General features: G+C 41.1%; 1 non-coding gene across 1 annotated transcript; it reads right to left on the minus strand.

The window, feature by feature from the left end:
- Positions 1–9,883: 9,883 nt before the first annotated feature.
- On the minus strand, positions 9,884–9,988 carry LOC131746640 (U6 spliceosomal RNA). Its single transcript, XR_009332601.1, has one exon. It is a non-coding gene; the product is annotated as a U6 spliceosomal RNA (small nuclear RNA).
- Between the last annotated feature and the right edge of the window lie 710 nt (positions 9,989–10,698).

Below are 10,698 nucleotides of genomic sequence, written 5' to 3' on the forward strand. Positions count from 1 at the left end.
TATCAAAAATATCCACAGCTGTTGGAAAAGGGGTTTGAAATATTCCTCCCTTTTTTAACAACATATTTGTGAAGCTGGATTTACAGCAACATTTTGCAACAGACTGAATGCAGACACAGATATGAGAATCCAGCTATATTCTGTTAAAGAGACTTGCAAAAATGTAAAACAGTGCATCCTTCTCATTACATTTTTGTTTTGGAAAATATAGTTATTTTTCATGAAAACTGAATTATGTTAACATGTAATAGGCTTATGGTTGCTATTTCTTAATGGATTAATATTTAAAATTTTCTTTTTTAGTTTCTAATATAGTAAATATCAATATATATAATTTACATAAACAAAAGCTCTTGGGAATCTTCCGTTTTTAAGAGGGTAAAGACATCCTAAGACCAAAAAGTCTGAGAACTGTTCTACAGCCTGGGAGTGATGGAGCAGAGGAGAGTACCCAGGAAGTTTGGCTGTAGAATCCATGCTCTTGCGACTGAATTAGACACAAACCTCTCCTCTTGGGGTCCTAGCTGAACCCAAGTCCCCCTGACTATTCAAGGTCTTCTTTCCTGCTCAAATTCGAGTGGCCAATAATGAAACTGAGTTTGGTGCAAGCAAGACAGGCTTTTATGCAATGGACAGAGAACAGAGAAGGGGGGGTTCTAAAAGAACTTTCTCCCTAAAGGGAGGGGTGTAAGGGAATTTTAAGGGTTAGGAGGCAGACAGTCATCAGGGCTCTAGGAAAGGGGTAGGGATTTTCAGGGGCAGCCGTGGCATGTGCAGTCTTCCACATTCCTTTGCACATGGCATAAACTGTTCTGGTAAAGTGCAAATGCCCCCTTTGGGTGGAGATCTTAGCAGGGTAGTGAAGCAAAGGTAACACTCGGACTGCTTCAGGTTTCATCTACGCAGGCGGGTTGCTGAGGTCAATTCAGAGCTGGTTTGGGGAGGCAGTTGACCACTGTGTATCTTGCAAAGTACAGCTGCAAAGCATCTCTGCCAAATACAAGGTACATTTGAAGCAAACACAGATAAATCAGGGCAAGTGTCCTTCAGTTCTCAAGGGTTGGTATGGAAACACAGAGATGAATCAAGGCAAGGAAAGCAGCGACCTTTAGCCTACTTTGTACACCATCTTGGACCTAATCTGTTCAGTATGTTTTTTTCTCTGGCCTTTGTAACCTGTTGATAAAAGAAAAGTAGCCTGTCAGTTTCTGCTCCTGAGGCCTGGCTGCATAGCATGGGTGACACTTAAATGTTTAATTATACCTATTGTTTCCAAGATTAACACGAGGCCTGGCCAAGACAGAGGTGAAAATGTCTTAGTATTTATTTCTGGAGGATAGAAACCAGATTTGCGGGGAGGTGTTGCTTTTATGAATGTTTGAAAATGTTTCAGAATGTTACTTCTGTAGTACAGGGAAACATGTAAAAATAACTTTACTTCTTTGAACTCAATTTCTTTTACTGGTAGCTTCTTCCTTGCTTAGTTTCCATCTCTAATGAGCACGACTCATAACCTATCATTTAAAGCACTATCTTGCCAATAACTTCATCTCCTAAGCTCCGTTTTACCCCACACTTGCCCAGCTAAACCCCAAGCATGGATTGGTTCTCAACCATCTACCTTTTCAGCTTTTTCATCTAGACTTGTCAGGTTCAGAGAGGTTAAGTCATTTGAGCAAGGACACTTAGCTAATTAGGGGTCAGAACCAAGATCAAAACCCAGTCTATCTCACTGGAATGTGAGCCACCACAAAACAGCTATTTCTCATTATCAGCAGCCTTCTCACCGTTTCCCTGCAGCAACGACTTCATCACACCTTCCTTTACTCCCCTATCACTCTCAGCAGAAGATGTCACCATTACAGAGGGAGGCAAGGCCCTCAGGAAGTCTGAACGCCTTCCCTCCCACCTCCTCCAGCCACTCCTGGCAGCAGTTATGTCCTCTCTCCTGTCTCTTCTGTCTTCAGAATCTGCTCTGCCAGTGCTTTCCACTTGGCATGTACACATCAAGCCCATGCTATCAATAACCTTACCTGAGACTTTATACTTTGCTGGTTGACGTTTTATTTTACAATGAATATTTCCTTCATAATAACAAAAATATTATAGGTTATTTATGGAAAGGGAAAATGCTCATGATGTATAAAATGAAACAAGCATCCTTCAAAGTTGCCAATTTTTATTCAAATACATGTTGGTGAATTAAAGGACCATCACATAAGGATGATGTCACCTCTGTCAACTGGGTTTATAGACGAATTGTGTATTCTTTTCACTTTTCTGAGCTTTTTTTTTTAAGGTTTATTATTTATTTATTTTATTTATTTTTGGCTGCATCGGGTCTTAGTTGCGGCACGTGGGCTTCTCTCTAGTTGTGGCGTGTGGGGTTTTCCTTCTCTAGTTGTGGTGTGCAGGCTCCAGAGCACATGGGCTCTGCAGTTGGCGGCATGGCGGACTCTCGAGTTGAGGTGCACGAGCTCGATAGTTGTGACTCAGGGGCTTAGTTGCCTGTGGCATGTGGGATCTTAGTTCCCTGACAAAGGATTGAACCTGCGTCCCCTGCATTGTAAGGTGGATTCTTTACCACTGGACCACCAGGGAAGTCCTTTCTGTGCTTTCTGAGTTGCATGAAAAGAATACGTAACTACTTTTGTAATCAGAAAAGCTCACATGTTGTCTTTCAAAAATAAAATCACCGGGACTTCCCTGGTGACACAATGGTTAGGAATCTGCCTGCCCATGCAGGGGACACCGGTTTGATCCCTGGTCTGGGAGGATCCCACAGGCCATGGAGCAACTAAGCTGGTGCGCCACAACTGCTGAGCCTGCGCTCTAGAGCTCGCAAGACACAATTACTGACCCCTCATGCCACAACTACTGAAGCCTGCACACTTAGAGCCCATGTTCCACAACAAGAGAAGCCACCGCAATGAGAAGCCCCCAAACAGCAATGAAGAGTAGCCCCCACTCACTGCAACTAGAGAAAGCCCACGCGCAGCAACAAAGACCCAATGCAGCCAAAATAAATAAGTAAGTAAATAAATTTTTAAAATTCTTTTAAAAAGATGGAGCTGGAGGAATCAGGCGACCTGACCTCAGACTATACTACAAAGCTACAGTAATCAAAACAGTATGGTACTGGCACAAAAACAGAAATGTAGATCAATGGAACAGGATAGAAAGCCCAGAGATAAAGCCACACACCTATGGTAACCTAATCTATGACAAAGGAGGCAAGAATATACAATGGAGAAAAGACAGTCTCTTCAATAAGTGGTTCTGGGAAAACTGGACAGCTACATGTAAAAGAATGAAATTAGAACACTCCCTAACACAGTACACAAAAATAAACTCAAAATGGATTAAAGACCTAAATGTAAAGCCAAACATTATAAAACTCTTAGAGGAAAACATAGGCAGAACACTCTTTGACGAGATCTTTTTTGACCCACCTCCTAGAGTAATGAAAATAAAAACAAAAATAAACAAATGGGATCTAATTAAACTTAAAAGATTTTGCATAACAAAGGAAACCATAAACAAAACACAAAGACAACCCTCAGAATGGGAGAAAATATTTGCAATTGAAGCAACCAACAAAGGATTAATCTCAAAAATATACAAATAGCTCATGCAGCTCAGTATCAAAAAAACAAACTACCCAATTAAAAAATGGGCAGAAGATCTAAATAGACATTTCTCCAAAGAAGACATACAGATGGTCAAAAGCACATGAAAAGATGCTCTTCATCACTAATTATTAGAGAAATGCAAATCAAAACAACAATGAGGTATCACCTCACACTGGTCAGAATGGCCATCAAAAAATCTACAAACAATAAATGCCAGAGAGGGTGTGGAGAAAAGGGAACCCTCCTACACTGTTGGTGGGAATGTAATTGGTACAGCCACTATGGAGAACAGTGTGGAGTTTCCTTAAAAAACTAAGAACTACCATATGATCCAGCAATCCCACTCCTGGGCGTATACTAGAGAAAACCATAATTCAAAAAGATACATGCACCCCAATGTTCATTGCAGCACTATTTATAATAACCAGGACGTGGAAGCAACCTAAATGTCCATCAGTAGAGGAATGGATAAAGAAGATGTGGTACATATACAATGGAATATTACTCAGCCATAAAAAAGAACAAAAGAATGCCATTTGCAGCAACATGGATGGACCTAGAGATTGTCATACTGAGTGAAGTAAGTCAGACACAGAAAGACAAATATCATAATTTATCGTTTATATGTGGAATCTAAAAAAAGGGTACAACTGAACTTATTTACAAAACAGAAGTAGAGTCAAGGATGTAGAAAACAAACTTATGGTTACCAGGGGATGGTGGGGGAGGGATAAATTGGGAGACTGAGATTGACATATACACACTACTATATATAGAATAGATAACAAATAACCTGCTCTATAGCACAGGGAACTCTACTCAATACCCTGTAATGGCCTATATGGGAAAAGAATCTTTCAAAAAAAAAAGCGGATATATGTATATGTATAACTGATTCACTTTGCTATACACCTGAAACTAACACAACGTTGTAAATCAACTATACTCCAATAAAAATTTTAGAAAAAGAGACAATCAAATCCCCCACTCCTTTTTTCATCCACCACCCTGTCTCTCTCTCTCTCTTTTTTTTTTTTTGCCACGCTGTGAGGCTTGTGGGATCTTAGTTCCCTGACCAGGGATTGAACCCCAGGCCCTTGGCAGTGAAAGCATGGAGTCCTAACCACTGGACTGCCAGCGAATTCCCCCAGTCTCTTTCTTTTTCACATCTCCGCTATTCCAAAGAGCAGTCTTCTCCACCTCCAAACCTTCCGCTCACCCCTCAGCCCATTACAATCGCTCTTCCTCCACCTCCTGCATCCCTGAAGAAACCTCTCTTGCCAAGGTCACCAGTGACATCCTCCTTATCGACTCTAACCGTTATCTTGCTTGCTCTCTCCATAGCATTTGGCCCTGTTAAGCATTTTCTTTTTGAAACTTGTTTCTTCTCCTGGTTTCTGTGATGGCACTCTCTCCACTCTCCACCCCCATTTTTTGGCTCCTCTATTTCAACTTTCTTTTCAGGATTCTCTTTCTCTGCTTTTTCCTTAAACATTAGTATTCCTTGGGAGTTCCATCCTGGGCTTTCTTACTTCTCACTCTATGGCCTCTCTCTCTCAACATCCCCAACATCTCATTCTCTGGATCTCCAACATCCGTCATATTTTTACGCTGCTGACGTCTGCATTTGTAGCTTCAGCCTATAGGTCAAAATGCATTCCAGGGCTTCCCTGGTGGTGCAGTGGTTGAGAATCCACCTGCCGATGCAGGGGACACGGGTTCATGCCCCGGTCCGGGACCGTGGAGCGGCTGGGCCCATGAGCCATGGCCGCTGATCCTGTGCGTCTAGAGCCTGTGCTCTGCAACGGGAGAGGCCACAACAGTGAGAGGCCCGTGTACCACAAAAGAAAAAAAAGAAAAAAAGAAAAGAAATGCATTCCAGAGTTTCAAATCCATAGAGCCATCCAGATACATGAATTTTTAATTAAATGTCCCACAACACCCAACCCATCTTCTTCCACATGCCCTTGCCTGTTCTTGTTTTTGTTTTTTTCTAAGGGGGTGAATCATCTTTTGTTTTTCTCTTTTCTTCCACCCTTACTGCCAAGCAATGTTGAAGTCCTGTCCTTTTTACCTCAAAATACCCCAAATTCATCCTATCTTATCATCCCCCTACACACATTAGAGTCATGAAAAGATAATCTATGAAAGAAAGAAAAGGAAGGAAGGAAGGAAGAAAAGAAAAAGAAAAGAAAAAAAGAAGTTGGACAACAGGCTTCTAATTGGCAACAATAGATACAAAACCACATTGGAATTGTATGTAAAGTCTTGATGGAAAATAAACATCAGCCTGGAATTCTATTATATGCTCCCATTTTTCTATGGGTTTACTCTGCTGTTTTTTTTTAACTTCTTAAATAGGCAATTAGCTCATTATTTTTTAGTCTTTATTGTTTCCTTGTTTGGTCAATTTTCATATAGTTTTATAAAATATATTTTTCCTCAGATTTTATTTTATATTACAATGTCATATTTTGACAATACTTGTGAGATATTCTTTTTTTAAAATAAATTTATTTATTTATTTTTGGCTGCATTGGGCTTCGTTGCTGCGTGCAGGCTTTCTCTAGTTGAGGCGAGCGGGGGCTACTCTTTGTAGTGGTGCGTGGGCTTCTCATTGTGGTGGCTTCTCTTTGTTGTGGAGCACAGGCTTTAGGCGCACGGGCTTTAGTAGTTGCAGCGCGTGGACTCAGTAGTTGTGGTGTGCGGGCTCTAGAGCACAGGCTCAGTAGTTGTGGCACGGGCTTCGTTGCTCTGCAGCATGTGAGATCTTCCCGGACCAGGGCTCGAACCCGTGTCCCCTGCATCGGCAGGAGGTTTCTTAACCACTGCACCACCAGGGAAGTCCCATGAGATATTATTTTACTGACCTTCCTGAGAATGGAATGGAGTTAAAATATGCATAAAACACAAGGCCATTATCTGATGTCAGGATAGAAAAATCAGAGCTATATGACAAATGAGTTAAGACTATAATGATGAAACAACAGAATGAGGTATTGTTTGAAATATTGATAGAATCAACACTATGCACCTCAGAGTTATGAGGAAAGTAACTTCCTATCCTGAGAGGACAAATTTGATGCAAAATAAATTATTATAATGTGAACACACATTAGAGTAATCCAAGATGTGTTTTTCTAATAGATTCCATTAGGACACCTAACAATCGTTGGGGATGTAGTCATATGTCACTTCTGGTTCTCAGAGATATACTGGTTCAGTACATCTTGGGCGGGGTAATTAATCTGCATTTTTAATCACCATCACAAGTAAAACTGACTTAGGCTGTTTCAGAGATAACACTGTTTTCATATTGTGTGAGAGATGAATGACAATTTATACACTTCCTTTTTTTTTTTGGCTGCGAGGCTTCCTGGATCTTATTTTCCTGACCAGGAATTGAACCCGGGCCCTTGGCAGTGAAAGTGTGGAGTCCTAACCACTGGGCGGCCAGCGAATTCCCTATACAATTCTTTTTTTTTTTTTTTTTTTTTTTTTTGCGGTACGCGGGCCTCTCACTGTTGTGGCCTCTCCCATTTCGGAGCACAGGCTCCGGACGCGCAGGCTCAGCGGCCATGGCTCACAGGCCCAGCCGCTCCGCGGCATGTGGAATCTTCCTGGACCGGGGCACGAACCCGCATTACCTGCATCGGCAGGCGGACTCTCAACCACTGCGCCACCAGGGAAGCCCTATCACCTATACAATTCTAATAGCTGCTTTTTAATGTATGTAGAGAGAGACCTCCATGAAATTCTATAATAGATGTAGGAAATTTCAGCATTTTTTGCACATTTTATTTATTTTTTTGGCCATGCTGCTACAGCATGTAGGATCTTAGTTCCCCAAACAGGATTCGAACACGTGCCCCCTGCATTGGAAGGGCAGAGTCTTAACCACTGGACCGCTAGGGAAGCCCATCTGCAGTTTTTTGAGAAAAAAACCCTAAACCTATAGCTCATCAGAAACAAAATAAACCTCTCCAACCTACTGCTTTTAGGAAATGTTGCTTTGCAAATTTTGGTAATGAAAGCAATAAAATCCTTAGTTCACTTAGTACACTTTTTATGATAGAAGATTGGGATTTAGCTCGTTACTGCACATGCAACACTCATTCCCTCTTCCAATAGTAGACAATGATTTTTGGATAAATTGGTATTTACTGTTTGTATAATTATGACTATGTAAACTCTGTTCACTATTAAGCCACTATTAAATTTGACTCTTATGCACAGTTTTGTTTTTCCCAGAATTTATAATTGCCTTGGACTCTTTTGTTTCTTTGTTTCATTTTCATTCCCTCTGTTAGAAGTGTAAACCTCTCAAATTGGTCAAACAAAGTAGGTAGCCTGATGACCTCATGTGCTGGCCTTCTGTTCCAATCTGGCTGGTTGCATGAGGCCTGCTGCAAAAGCTGTCCTGGCTCTTACCTGCACCATCATCCAGGGAATCCCTTTGTTTCTCTTCTGTGTGGATCCTCTGTCTCCTAGATACCATGTTCTGATTTTCCCTGGTTTCATGCTCTGTGTTAGTGGAATTCATCATCCACTAGCTTCCTGAGGAAGGGAGCCCAGAAAGTAAATTTCCTGTCTTTGCATGCCTGAAAACATCTTGGCGGAGTATACAATTTTAGATTAAAAATAATGTTTGTTTAGAATTCGGGGGGCATTGTTTTCTAGTTTTTAGGAGTATTATTAAATCCAATGCCATTCTGAATATGCAACTGAGTATCTTTTGTATGCAACCTGATTTTCTCTCTGGAAGACTTTAGAAGTTGCTCTTAATATTTACTCTAAAATTCCATGATGAAAAACCCTTGGGTGTTTGATTTTTTTAAATTTTTGTTTCTTTGTTATTTTAAATGTAATGTACTAGGCATTTAATGGGCCCTTTCAATCTGGAAACTCATGTCCTTCAGTGCAGGAAATTGTTATTGAATTATTTCTTTAATAATTTTCCCACTGACTATTTTATTTCTTCTCTTTTTCTAAAACTCCTTCTACCCAGATATTCTGTCTCCTAGACTGAACCTCTTATTTTCTTACATTTATTTCATACTTTCTATTTCTTTGTATTTTTATTCTATTCTCCAGGATATTTCTTCAACTTTATCTTAGAATCTTTTTTATTAAATTACTAACTTCTACTTCCATTTTTTTCCCTTTTTTTTCCCCTTCATTTGTTTTGCCAACGCCGCGCATCTTGTGGGAATCTTAGTTACCTGATCAGGGATTGAGCTCAGCCCACGGCAGTGAAAGTGCCACGTCTTAACCACTGGACCGCCAGGGAATTCCCTCCACTTCCATATTTTAATTTTAATTTTATTTATTTATTTATTTATTTTTGGCTGGACGGACATATGGGATCTTAGTTCCCTGACCAGGTATCGAACCCATGACCCCTGCAGTGGGTGGGTGGAGTGTTAACCACTGGACTGCCAGGGAAGTTCCTCACTTCTTATTTTTAATTTCCAAGAAGTCTTTATTATTTTCTTTCTTTTTTTTTTCTTTTTTTTTCTTTTTTTGCGGTACGCGGACCTCTCACTGTTGTGGCCTCCCCTGTTACGGAGCACAGGCTCCGGACATGCAGGCGCAGCGGCCATGGCTCATGGGCCCAGCCGCTCCACGGCATGTGGGATCCCCCCGGACCGGGGCACGAACCCGTGCCCCCTGCATCGGCAGGCGGACACTCTCAACCACTGTGCCACCAGGGAAGCCCTATTATTTTCTTTTTAAAAAAAATTTTGTTGAAGTATAGTTGATTTACAGTGTTGTGTTAGTTTCAGGTGTACAGCAAAGTGAATCAGTTATACAAAAAATATGGAACAGGGACTTCCCTGGTGATGCAGTGGTTAAGAATCCGCCTGCCAATGAAGGGGACACAGGTTTGATCCCTGGTTCTGGAAGATCCCATGTGCCGCGGAGCAACTAAGCCCGTGCACCACGACTAGTGAGCCCACGTGCCACAACTACTGAAGCCCATGTGCCTAGAGCCTGTGCTCCGCAACAAGAGAAGCCACTGCAGTGAGAAGCCCACGAACCACAACGAAGGGTAGCCCCCGCTCGCTGCAACTAGAGAAAGCCCGTGCACAGCAACGAAGACCAAACACAGCCAAAAGAATAAAATAAATAAATAAATAAATAAATAAAATGACATCAGCTAGTGAGAAATGGCAACTACTCCATACCATCAGCCAACCCCAGGCCTTGGGTCCGCTTGCCTCACTTTCTCTTCCTTTAAAAAAAAAAAGAAAAATTTGGAACACCACGAATTTACATGTCATCCTTGTGCAGGGGCCATGCTAATCTTCTCTGTATCGTTCCAACTTTAGTATATGTGCTGCCAAAGCGAGCACAAGTCTTTATTATTTTCTGAATGTTCCTTTTAAAAATAGCATCCTTTCTTTTATCATGGGTGCAATATTTTTTCTTGATTTCTGAAGATATTAATTGCAGTTTTTTGGACATTTTCTTCTGTTCCCTTCATTACCCTCCAGGTTCCTTTTCTTTTGGCTTCTGACTTTTACGTTTGAGGCTGCCTTCAACTCTCTGGCGAGCCTTGGCTGTCTGTTCCAACTTAAGCATGAGGTCCAAAAGAGCTGACTGGAAGCCCTGTAGAGGTGCCAGAGATGGTCAGCTGGGGGTGACTCACTGTGTGGTGAGTGAGGGAGAGATCAGTCTTCTAGCTCCTGTAAACTTTGTCTCCTGGGGCAATCATTATCCCCAAAAAGGAATTTTCAGTCCCCTTGCCCCTGCTTCCAGAGGACAAAGAACTTTTAATCTTTAAAGTCTTTACAAGTTCTGAGACTCCAATTATTTTATTCCTGTTTGGTTTTCCATTCCCTACCTCATGAGTAGAGTGAAAAATATTCAAACTTAATGATTTAAAACTTTACACATATTATGACTTTCCATTTTTCAAAATTATATCTCTCATCTTCTCCTTTATGTTTTAAAATTTCCTTACTCTCATTTTGATGTGGTTTCTGGATGAAGCAGAGATAAATGTGTGTGCTCAATCCACCATGTTTAACCAGAAGTTCCTACCTTCTTACGTCTTAATTAC

The sequence above is a fragment of the Kogia breviceps genome, chromosome 1, assembly GCF_026419965.1.
Source record: "Kogia breviceps isolate mKogBre1 chromosome 1, mKogBre1 haplotype 1, whole genome shotgun sequence".
NCBI lineage: Eukaryota > Metazoa > Chordata > Mammalia > Artiodactyla > Physeteridae > Kogia > Kogia breviceps.